We start from the raw sequence: 13365 nt of genomic DNA, 5'->3' as shown, positions 1-13365 counted from the left end.
CTAATGATGCATTTAGGACATAGAACTTTTTTTCGTTTGAGCTAATTAGCTTTCTTACGATATGGTCAAAGAAATCGACGCTTTTGGAAACATTTCAACTACTTAGGGATCAGATCTACAACTTGTTTCTCGATGAGAGCAAACTTAGCCATTAATCTTAAGTTCATAAGTTTTGTTGATTCGTGTGGCAAATATCCTAGTCTTTGTCCAATTTATGCAATTATTTGACGTGATTCTTGACTATGGGGCAAATTGAAGGAAGACGCGGAAGAGTAGTTCTCCAAATACTTCTTCAAGAAATTTAGTGGGGGCCAAAATCGAAAATAATTTTTTTTAAACCAATAAAATTTTAGTATTTCATGAAGAAGTCATTGAGGTGGATCCGCGACCTTTCTCCTCCCATGTCATCTAACCGTGCCTTTTAATTAGAAACACTTAATTCTCGATTTCATGACAAATTCAACTATCGATTATATCGTTTCCGAAATTGAACGAACGAAAATATTTTTACCGTCACCGATAATAGTAGATACAACTATTGCCGATGGTGAGAAATTTTTTCAATAAATCATTTTACGCGATACGAGTGATCGTTTCTAAAAAAAAATATTGTCAAAATCTCTTTTTTTTTTTTTTTGCAGAATATAATAAATGGAGTCTAGGAAAAACCAACAACTTAAGATTACTTGTTATAATGTCATAAGACGCCAAAGCCGCATGTTGGGATCAATGACAATTGGCTTGTATGGATCAGCTTGCCGCCTCAGTCAACATCGCATCGCGATTTCTTTGTTCCGTGGCTGCTCTTCAATCTTGTCCTTTTGCTATGAAAGCCTTACGGATTTTTTTCCTGAGTTCTCACATCTCCGCCGCAGAGCGTCATTCATTCCTATCACCCATCGCCATCTCCAAACTTTCGCCCAAAATGAAAAGGACAACAGAGGCCATATAGACGGAATTTCATTGTCACGTGCAAAAAAAAATAAATAGAAATTTTTTGCTTGTAAATATTTCTCTTTTTTTTCTTTTGTGGGGTCCAATGCTTGTGAATATTTCAATAGGGGTTGATAAGTATTAAAAAAGTTTATGGCAAAAAAAAAAAAAGGACGGATAACCCTTTTTCACATAATTCACTCACCGGCGATTTACTAGTACTTTAATGAAATTTCCAACTCTTTCGAAAGGATTTGCAAATCAGCAATCCGTGTTACAAACTACTGTCTGTCATTTTTAAGCCAAGAAAAGAATTTTACCAAGTTGTATTGGCTTGACTTACCTTCGAAATTTATCGACTCTTGTAAGAAATTACCATCTTCAATCGGAATGTAATTATAACCATCGCCGAAATAAAATTAACAAGTTGATTTTGGACTACCGACTCTCATTTGGGTTACTTATCACCGTGTACTTCCAATTGATCTATCAATGTTTATACGCCTTAAATTAGCAACTCCTTACATGAAACGATTGTTCTTGTCAACGTAGCTCAACGGCCTCGTATTGATCCAAAAAAAGGTGGCAATTGGGCCTTTTGGAAAAGGCTCGATTGGGCTCGAGAGAGAACTGTAACTCTAGTTCCCCTATCAAAGAAGCACTTCCAAAATGTGCATTGCGATGGCATCTATGCATCGTTTCGCTTCAAGGTGGATGTCCCTTCATCTTCTTCCATCAGGTAAGATGTTCCACGAGTGTCCTGCAATTCGAGAATAAGTTGTATCCGTCAGGAAAATTTGTGTAATTTCCTCATGATTCGACTTACCACACTCGAAGATTTGCCCGGATGAAACGAGAAACCCTTTGATCCCCCAGGCCGCTATAGATTCTAATTCACCCTTCACCGCCTGCTATAACCGGACTAGCTGAACCCCGATCGGTGTCGAGCTTATACAAGGCATTACTCCGATGGAATCCGATGAATCGAGAGAGATTCATTGCTCGACGGACGGTGGAGTTATCGGTTTTCTCGAAGATGCGGGCCAAAGGCTAATGCTTTGGAACAAAACCGTTGATAATGAGGAGGGTCAGGATGAACATTTTTAAAACACTAGGTTGTTTCGAGATGATCGAAAGCGTCTAGGTTATGCGTGGAGAGGCAATTTTATATCTCCGTTATTGTTGAATAAGAACGTTGCTTGATAATTAGATCATTTCATATTATTATTTCGATAATTCAAACTATTGTGACCGTCTCATCGGATGTTACGAACACATTATCGACTTGTTCCCTAAGGAGAGAGCTAATTTAAGCTTTTGGGTAATACGATTGGTCCAATGACAACGGAAGTGTAAATGGTATTGCACAACGCAAATGGTCAATACAGGTCCTTATCTTCGCAGCGAATGCAACAAAACGAAAGAATGACGTCACCTTGACACGCATACATACGTGCCTTGAACAAGTTCCTTATACGTACTCAACTCACATACGAGACTATTCCACTCGTGTCGAATCATGCAAGCCGCAAGGCTTGAACGGATTATTCTGCCGTGGCTAGCTGTTTTCTTCTCCATCAAATCCACGCTACTTAACATATAAGCGAGCAATCATCCTGCGAAAAAACAGCGTTTGTCGTGGATAACAACGAAGAGCGACGACCGGCGCAACACCACCGCAACGAGGAGATTGGAACGTGGACGCATGGCCGTTTACTTTCTCTTGATGATTATCAAGCGTGTTGCTGTAATAAGTTTCAGACAACACGTGATCATTTCGAAGATTGTTTCTTAACGTGGAAAATGAGGGGGGGAAAGTTCCAAAAAGGTTTTATACCTATTGCATTGCTGCTAATTCAATTTTAAACATTAAATTAGACCTATTTAGTCCAAAATAATTTTATATTGGTATTAATTTAGTCCATTCGGCTAATTTTGACAGGAAAAATTACTGACAAATACGTTGAGCATCCTACGTGGCATGGTCAAAATTGGCAAGGATATTTTTAATATTATTTCAAATAATATTTTAAATTATTTAATTTTTTATTTTTATTTTTATTTTTATTTTTATTTTTGTTTTTGTTTTTGTTTTTATCTTTCTTTTATTTCCCTTGGGAAGGGCCACCTGGGTGTGGGGCCACAAAGGCCCTAGGCTTGCTGGCTCTCACCTAATGTTGTGGGCAAAAATAAAAAGAAAGAAAAAAATATATATGAAGAATTGTTGAAAATGTTAAAATGTTCATGTTAGTATTGACCATACTAAGTAGGATGTCCGATGTCCACGGCAGTAACTTTCACAATCAAGGTTGAATAGCCATCTCAAGTCGATAGATACACCCACGTTTAGAATGACAAACTAGGGGTGATCGGTTTCGGGGTAGGACCCTACGTTAGAATTGCGACCTGCCACTAAGGGCCGGTTCCACCAAATGGGAACTGGAAAATGCTCATTGATTCTATTGACTCACCTGAGAACCGTTCTTCTTCGTAGCGGTTAGTCTTTAGAAGCGCTTTATGCCGAAAGGGTCGGCTAAATCGCTCATCTTCCATACCCTGAACAATCCACCTCAGCTTTGTCTTGTGTTTCCAAAATATGCTCAATATGATCGACAATATAAATCGAGGAGCAACAAAGCAGCAATGATGACTGACCTTAAACCAAAATAGGAACTCCCAATCGACCAAACAAAAGACAAGCACTAATGAGAAGTACGAGCAAGTGTTGGGATTTATGGGAAGATGGTCTGCTCATATAGGTTATCACAGGCCAGTGTCCCTATGATTGATTGTCTTTAGCAATTATCACTTTGAAATGTGATATAAAGAACGAGAGACGTTCTTTCAGTTAACGGTCACTTATTACATTCACAAAACAGAGAATAAAACAGAGAAAGAATAGTGACGAACACGACACCGATTCTCCCTTCACTTTTTCCAAACATGATGTCGAGACAAACAATCTCTAGAGGGATTGCAACGGGGAACATTTAATATGTGGAAACTAAAAGGATGTTCTATTGTGTGATGTATTTCTACAATCAGTGATTTAAGATTGATTTTAGGCATGTTATTTCCGTAAAATCCGCTACGTATGTATTAGGATGTGTTCCCTTCAGCAAACATATATCAAGCAACACTCAAAACGAACTCAACAGTCGACAATGAAAAGAAGACAACGAACTCAACAATCGATAAAGAAAAATATTCGGTTTCATTCATGAAAAGCAACAATGAAAAGCACAAGCAAACGAACTTAGATAACAAGCAATGATGAAGAGTATGAGCCAAGGTTGAACGAAACCGAATTGACTTTGATATTCTCTGGGACATTCCATATGATTGACAAAAAAGTATTACGAGATTTTGCCACAAAGTATACAAGGTTCACTTTAAATGCATCCATAATCTACATTGTGTATCACACAGTTTGGTCCGGATGGTCTGGTTGGGCGGTTATCACCTAGAACTAGCAATCGTACTCCCCCGTCACCAGTTCAAAAAAATTGGAATCGGAAATCGGACTGTTGCTCATGGAAATCACCTAGAACCGGCCTGTTCGGACAGCTCCTATTCTTTTGCACGCCCTCGGCCAAAAGCTAGGTAAACAAGGAATTAGCGCAACAAAGGTTGAATAGCAGCCCAAATCATATCTGACTTCATCAATCTTCAACATGATATTGACATCCCGAAATCTCCCCAAGCACGTACGGACAAAAGCAAAGAGAAATGGTCAATAAGATTAGTGGGAAAGAGATGGTAGCTACACCCAGTTTGAGAATATCCGGTGACAGGCGGATACATGCCTTTTTGTCTCGTGACGACGCCGTCGCATATCAAAATCGGTCCAAAGGTCGTAAAGGAAATCAAGCACTGACCCTGAAGTTCCCTAGTGGCCGCTTTTGCTTTATAAAATAGCAGGGCATTACGTGCGGCATGCTGAGAAGTCCGTCGGTTTTCCTCGAAAGTTCAATATAATTTTTTAAGATTAGGTAGGAGATTGTCACATAATTAGTCACCGAATAAAATCCAACCATACAGCAGACGCACTACGCAATTCCTTTTGCACACCCGAAAACCGACCTTAACGTTATTTAATCGGGCGAACATTGAAAATTGCCTCATCAATGCGTATATTTCGATGTCGATTTATCATTGAAGCAAAGACGAATATATATACACACACACACACACATACGTGTATTCGTTTTTCAAATTTACGCGATAAAGCATTTAATTAGATGTTCAAATATGTCTCACTTGCTTCTTTATTTTTTTTTTAAATGCGATGCGATTGGCACAATCCTAATTAGTAGTCCGAATGATTGCCTACTGATCCTCTCATTATCTCGTTTGGAATTTGAGTTTAGGTATCGGAGATTATCCTCATATAATCATATAAGATATATCTCTAAACCAATTCAAATCTATTTTCTCCCTTTGTTTTTTAAACGCGTGAGTATGTGCCTCTTTTATTAGCGCTTTGGAAATGAACTTTTATGATCCAAACCTATTTATCTAACACCGGCCTCCCGAGGCAATCTCTTTCTCCTCCAACAGGGATCCATCATCTCCGCACACGTGGCGCGGCCCTATTGGTCTGTTGTGGGGTTTGTGTGTGGGTTGGGGAGGAAAAGTGGGAAAACATCCTTTTTTTGGGCCAATTTTTCTAACGTGTGATTGTCACTGCTGATCTTTTTCCCAAGGTAGGCCCCGCCCACCACTTTCTCTCCTATGTGTGGTCAAGAGTTCCTCTCTCTCTAATGTTGCTATCAATCCAGGCGGATGTGACCCGTTTGTCCACTTTCATGTTTCAATTGAAGTGTTAATGTCATGTGAAATGGTCCATTTCCTCCTCTTTAGATTTCTGGCTCGCTAGAGCTAGACTAGACGGTCCTCGTCCTTTTGTGATGTGGTCTTGCGACGGTGGTGCTACTAGTACCATGACTAATTATCATCTCGAGGGCTACTAGAGTCAAGCGAAGCTCCACCCCCATTTTTGCTGCTAAAAAAGCAAGAGAGAAAAGAGCTAAAGAAGAACGCAGCACACCCTCAACCACAAGAGTGTGTGTGTGGTAATCCCAATTCTTGCGGGTCCCTAATTTTGATCGAAATTGTTGACATGGACGTCGACCGTCCTATATGGTATAATTGGCGTTCATGTGGACCATTTTTTTAAAAAAAAATTGAATTTCTATTACTTTTTTTCCTTTATCTTTTTATTTTTCTTCTTTTGTTTGATTTTCTTTGTCTGTTTTTTACAGCTCTGGCCGACGACGACCATCGCGGGCCATAGGCTGGGGTTTTGAGCCCTCGCACATATCCAGCCAGGGTCGATACCCTCGCCTATCGGACGGTCGGGGCCACGACACTTCCCGCCCAGAATAGGCGAGTGTTGACCAGCAAATTCCTTGGCCATAGTTGTACAAAAAAAATAAGAAAAGAAAAAAAATGCTAAAAAGTTCGGAAAATATATCTGCAAATTCAAAATAAAAGTAAAAATTATGACGTTTGTCCATGTTAGCACTAATCATGCCATGTAGAATAACCAACATATATGTTAGCAATTTTCCATCAAAATTAGCTGAATGAACTAGGTTGATAAATCGTCAAAAGGCTTATGAGTAAATTGGTTCAATTGAAAAATTGAAGACTAAATTTGTACCAAATCAATAGGAGGTAGTGTGTGGGGCGGTCGCCCCTTTCCTCGGCACCGAGCAAAATCCAAATAGAACGGGAGTGTTGGGAGTCGAGTCTCGACTCTTTACAATCTAAAAACTCGTCTCTCTGTATTACCGCGTCTCCATGCCACGGCATCCGGCACTCGCAATGCTTTGCCCATGAATGGAGTAACGCGGTTTCCATTAACAATGTTGTTAGCTTGAGGACGACATAGAACAAAGGTCGTTTCGCCGATTGCTCGATAGATCGATACAATCGATAATTACACCCGCAAGTGAACAAGAAAACGAGTCACTTTTGGCTCTAGTCATCTTGCACCCGACGAAGGGAATGACTGAGTATGAACATTAATTTATTAGAACCAATAATTACAATTAGGTAGTTAAATAAATGGACTCCGGCAGGGAAATGTATATAATTCGTGGGGTGGAAAACTGGATTTTTTTTTTATTTGGCTCTTCCTTCTTTCGGCAGCACGCAAGAATACAAGCACGTAGAAATGAAAAGCAGCATTGTTGCCATCGGGGGGTTGGGATTCAGGCATATCGAAGTAAAATTGGCCTAGGCGTGGAGACAAAAGTGACGAGAGCTTCGTGCGACCTTCTTGAGTTTAATTTCAACGTAATTTACCAAACGTTGGTAGTGAAGAATGACGTAAGATTTGAACATTAACTACGTTTTCCCGCTATACTTAATAGTTAATAAGTGAGAAAATAACACTAGGAATATCATAACTTTCGTACAAGTACTTACTTTGGATCGAACTTTATATCGAATCACTTAAGTCTCGCTCACTGAAGTGGTAACTCCAATTTGGGAAGCTAAAAGTCTTTTTTTTTTTTTTTATTGGTCAGAAGAAAAAGCTGAAAATCTGACCAAGTGATAATTTATCAATTTCTTTTAAACTCTCCGCAACTTCTCAAACCGATGGTCCGATGCCATGCTTTCTAATTCTAATCGACGCTTGGAGACGAGCAGGGAACGGCTTCCAATGGACAATAGGAGTTATGCCAGTAGCGGGGAGAACTGTCCAAAAAAAAAAAGTCTTAAACCTTTTGCACTTTTACCAATTGGGTACTAAGCTTTTTAAGTTTGCCAATTCAGTCATAAATCTTTCACCTTTTGCCGATTTAGTACTATTAGCAGAAAATCGCTGACATAAACGTCGATTTACCTACGTGGCTCCGCCGACACCGACGTGGATAATTTTTAATAATATTTTTTCAAATATTTTTATTTTTTATGTTTTTCCTTTTTCCCCTTACCTTTTTGTCATTTTCCATTTATTCCCTCCGCTCGTCTCATGCGAGGGTCGCCCTCGCCTGATTGGGGTGAGGGTGACGCTCGTTGGAGTCCGGCGAGGGTGGCAGAGGTTGAGGCCGGAAGGAGGAAAAAAAAGGGAAAAAAAGGAAAAGCAAAAGCAAAAAAAATAAAAAAGGAAAAAAATAAACAATATTTGTAAATAATATTTATAAAATGTTAAAATATTATTATATCAACACCGGTGGTGCGATGTAAGATGACTGTCATCCACGTCGGTAATTTTCGATCAATAAGACTGAATCAGTAAAAAGTGAAAAGGTTTAAGAATAAATCGGCAAAATTTTTTTTTAGCAATAATCGGCAAAATTAGAAAGTTTAGGACTGAATTGATATAAGTGCAAAAATTTTAGGACTCTTTTGAGAATTTTCTCCCATAGTGAAATTTTTGGAAATTGATTCGTTCCTAGAGAGAATTCCTGCTGCTCCATGCTCTTTGTGGTCCTTTTCGGTTGTAACTGTGTTGACGTTGTGAATGACCTCGAAGGTGGCCGGCAGTAGATATTCGTCAATGGCTGGAGATACTGGACAACGAAAGCTGGCCTCGACTAATGTCGGAGAAACGGCGTCGTTTTCATTCTCAATTGGACCTTTTCTAATGTAAAAAAGCCGCGTAATATTGAACATCTAACTGAAAAAGCCACGTAATATTTAATCTTAATTATAAAAAGTCACGTAACATTTTTGGCTGGATTCTGTCGCTAAAGGCACTTAAGTAATCGTTTTCCCCCTCCAAAGTGGTACCGAAGTGAACCGACGAAAAGTTTTGGCACTAAAGTGATCACTACTTTCGGTGTCATTTTTTCGTTAATAAGTCATCGTGTTTGATGCAATTCGATTAAGTTCTTTTTTGAGTAGTTTCTATCTAAAAAGAAGTCCTTTTTTTTTTTTTAAATTCCAACTTGTACGATGAGTCGATTTATCTATTAAAATATCTAACAAGTTTTGAGTTATAAGAGGATGGCGCCACTCCGTGCATTAGGTAAACCTTGGTCGATAGGATGGCGGAAGCGGCCCTCGGTATTATTTTGAGCGAAGAATATCTATGAGCAGGAGGACTGAGTCCGATTTATTTGAGTTTAGTCTCCATGACGCTTTAAATTATGTTGCAATTTTTCCAATTGTATGAAGAACCACAATATAATATTGACATGGCCCATGCGCGACATTTGCATATCTAAGCTCAACGTGGCCAGCCGATCATTATTTTTTCCAAGGTCAGAATGCAGCACAAACTCCTCAAGCAATCTCCTAGTTAGTCAACCAAAAAAAAAAACTCTATTATACAAACTTACGGCCCGTTGTTTCATTTTACGGATAGAGAGAACGCGAGGGGGAGACCAATGCTAGCGAGCGTCTCTAGACATTACCAATAGTGCCGCGCCCGCTGTATTACGTTCGGGTTGATCCATGACTGCTCCGCAGTCCGCACCCTTCATGACCCAGAAATCCAAGGTTGGTTACCGTAAACCCCCATCTGGATGTTAGCAGTCGGAAAGTCTCTTCATTTGATGCGTCTCGCATGTGCACAATGAAGCACCAAGTCCTTCCGAGGCTCGCTCCGATGCGCTCTAAAATACGTGAAGCAATTTCAACCCCCAAAAGAAGTAGTATACTAGCCTATGATGATAACCATTATACCGCGACTGGTCCCTCGTTCTACGTGGGACATGACATGATCTTATCATGAATTCGTAGGTATCGTATTTTTAGGTTAAAGAGAATGTCTCTTTCAATTCCAAAAACGTGCAAACCAAACCAACACAAGAATTCAAAGGCCATGCACCATGCACTCCCAATTTCAAAAGGCTCTCTAAGAACTTCAACCCTCTCTAGAAGCCAAAGCTGGAAAGCCAGCTGAGATTTGGGTGCCCCATGAGATGGACAAAGGGATCTTAAATGACTTGTGGATGTCCTTCTCATCAATTCACTCCACCCCCCCCACAGTCTCAAGAAAATCACCTTGTCTCTGCCCACCATCTCAAGCAAAATCCCACATGCTTCTTCCCTCACCAAGCAAGAGAAGGAGGAAAAACAAAAAAGGTGCAACATGTGGTTCACACAATCAGTCAATAAAGTCATCACTTACTTTCCAAGAAAATGATAATCCGCACCCACCCAAAAAAAAAAAAAAAAAAAATAGAAAAAGAAAGAAAAATTGGTTGGACCAATTTAAACGTTGACTTATCATCATCATTGACAATTGGGAGCACCCTCGGACACAAAATGATGGTTTATGATGATGGGCATGACAACTTTCATGTGCACATGGCAGATGCGAAAGCACCGGAGGCAACAATGGCTCTTGGTAACGTTGACCAAGTTAGGCCCTTTGAATAAATTAAGATAAATTATGAGCAGCAATTTAGGTTGAGCCAACAATACATGCTTTCGGAGCAAGAGAGTATTATGTCCTTGTTGTGTATCATCATCCCCTCCCTTCATCATCGAAGATTAGACTTTCAAGTGAAGTGACCCAACTAGTTGGTCCAAGAAAAGCAGGGAGATAGGGCAAAAGCACACACATGTGAAGGCACAAAAATGAGGTATATGGTGTTTGATGGGCATGAAATAAGATCCTGTAATTCGGGGTGCCCCGTGATTCCACGAGCATGATCATTATAACCCTTGATTTCAGTAGGGCTCTTGCGACCGTGGTGTGCTCGATTCACACGCACTCCGCTCGATACAGATACGTGTAAAATATAACCTTTATTTTTCCTTTTATGAATTATGATTAGAAGAAAATCCTAGAGATTGAGCGAGACAAACTCACAGATTTGTGAGAAAAAAGTGAAATCGAGATTGATTTTTTTTTTATCGAACTAAGGTGAAATAAAGTATGATGAGCATAGAGTCTTCTTCTCTCCTCATAATATTTTTGCAATTCTTTGCTTCCCATGTTTTTCTCATCCTTTTTTTATACTTGTAAAAAGGGCAAAAGACATAAAAAAAAAAAAAAGGAAAGAAAACGAGGGACTGTGTATGAACTCCACTTGGTCTTATCCCCCAAAGCAAACCCAAGCAATTAATATTGGTGTCTTAAGATCCCTATGTTACTTAATGTGTCAAAGAGTCCGCTTTACCCGAAAAGATTAGGTCTTAGGGTTTCCTTAATCTCCCCGTATATTCCTAGCCGAAAGCGAAAGATAAAAAAAAAAATCCGAATCTAAAACTAGAAAATTGATAGAACAAAACGTTGGTCCTCCTCCTCCCAAAGCCACAGCTACAAAACTTTGCTGGATTATTTCTGAGTGAAATTACAGAACTTTGATCAACCCACCATCTTCTCTCGAGATTTTTCATCGTGGGAAGGACTCGCTGATTACTTGATAGAACACAGCTTCAACGAGAGAAACTCAAGATTGATATAATACGACTAATTCAAAACTTACACGGTTTGATGAATTTTTTTAATCCAGCTTTTCATAAAGTCGTATGGAATCCATCTGGTTTTCGTAGAATAAATCGATATAAATATGACGAGGCAACACGTTTTCAACTTTATAAGCTTAACATAATATATAGTTCACCGGGTGATGCAGCTTATCAAGACTAAGGCTCCATTTGTTTCGTTAAAAATGAGTCGGTTTCTGGGAAATATTTTCCCGGGAAGTCATTTTCCAAGAAAGTGACTATATTTTGGGGTGTGGTTGAAATAAGAAAAAGACTCGGAAAATATTTTCAGGAAAATTATTTTTCTCGAAACAAGCGGAGGCTAAGTAAGGGGAATTTCGAAGCGATCTATTAACGCCTACAAAAAGAAAATGTTTTTGCTGAATTTGTTAAACACGATATATTTTTTTTTTCATAATGGAAAACACAATTTACAATAATTGAAAAAACAAAAATACTTGAACGTCGATGTTTTTGTCACTTAATTTATGTTTTTGTTTGACAATGTTCCTTAGTTACATGTACATAGATGTAAATTTCGTTTCACTAAAGCAATAATTATCATTGGTGCAACTCAAGATTCTACAACTCAAGGGTATAGTCGGGTCGGTAGAATACTTTGATATGTTTTTCAAAATCTCATGGAAAATTGTCAAAAAAGTCATAAATTTATTTCGTTGATGACTTCAGTCTTAAACCTTTTATTGGTGCCAATTTAGTCTTAAAATTTTTGCATTTATGCCAATTGATTCCATCGGGCTAATTTTGACCGAAAATTGCTAACATTCACCGGATGGACTCAATAAAATATCAGTGAGTAAAAGCATCTATTTGAATGCCCAGGATGAAAGCATCTATTTCTGAAGTGTCTTGAATGAAGAATATGGATTTCTTGCACTAGTTGCCTTACGTGGTTCGATTGGCGTTGACGTGGATATTTTTTTAATTATGTTATTCTCTTTTATATTTTTAATAATTTTTTTCTTCTTTTTCTTTTCTGCACGCTTTTATTTTAGGGCCAACAACCCTCAACGATGCTAGGTAAGGGACGTTGCGGCCTCGCCCAGCCCCAAGCGAGGGCGTCGCGGCCCTCTCTAGATCTAGGCGAGGGTTAGCAGCCCTTGCCTAGGGCCCGTAGCGGTCAGCCGATGCTAATCCTCAATATAAAAAAAAAACAAAAGTAAAAACGAAAGAGAAAAAAAGAAAAATTTAAACATGTGTTAAAAATATAAATTGTATAAAAAAAATGTCCATATCACCACCGATCGTGTCACGTGAGACGACTGCGGTCGACGCTAACAATTTCTGGCCAAAAGTTACTGAATGGACTCAATTGGAACAAACGCAAAAAATTTAAGACTAAATTGACACCATTAAAATGTTTATGATTGAATTGGTACCAATGTAACAGGTTTATGACTTTTTTTACACTTGTCCCTAAAATCTCATATTTGATTTTGGCGTAATTTTTATCTCTAGAGATATGATCACAAAAAAAAAGAAGGACTTATGGAAGATTATATCGCAGGAATAAATACTTTATTTACATTAGGATATAATAGAAAGTAGAGTTTTCGTGTTTTTTAATTGCTAAATATTGTAACGGTTGGACCAAAGAGTACCATAAAGGGCAGCAGTTCTGAAAGTAAATCTCGTTATTTCATCAAAACAAATCGATTGCGAATTGTTTTTTTTTTGTCTGATTCTATTCAAAACAAATTGATTGCGATTTTTTTTTTGTCTGATTCTATCCTATTCTATTTTACTATGCAAGTCATAATATGCGCGCTATGTGCTGGTTTCGAAATCCTGCTCCATTCTCACATATCCCCACTCCACTCTTTCGAAGGTGGAGATTTGAATCCCCCACTTTCCTCTTCTCAAATGAAAAGAATGGCCACTGGGGTAATCCGGTTAATCGATTGCGAATTTACTTATCGACATTTACAAGTTGTGAGAATTTCGAAATTTTTGAATTAGAAGAATAAAAACTGCAAGCGAAAAAAAGGTTAAAACCAAAGCCAATGAAACCCT

The sequence above is a fragment of the Rhodamnia argentea genome, chromosome 10 (assembly GCF_020921035.1).
Source record: "Rhodamnia argentea isolate NSW1041297 chromosome 10, ASM2092103v1, whole genome shotgun sequence".
NCBI lineage: Eukaryota > Viridiplantae > Streptophyta > Magnoliopsida > Myrtales > Myrtaceae > Rhodamnia > Rhodamnia argentea.
Note: the sequence above shows the minus strand (reverse complement) of the source record.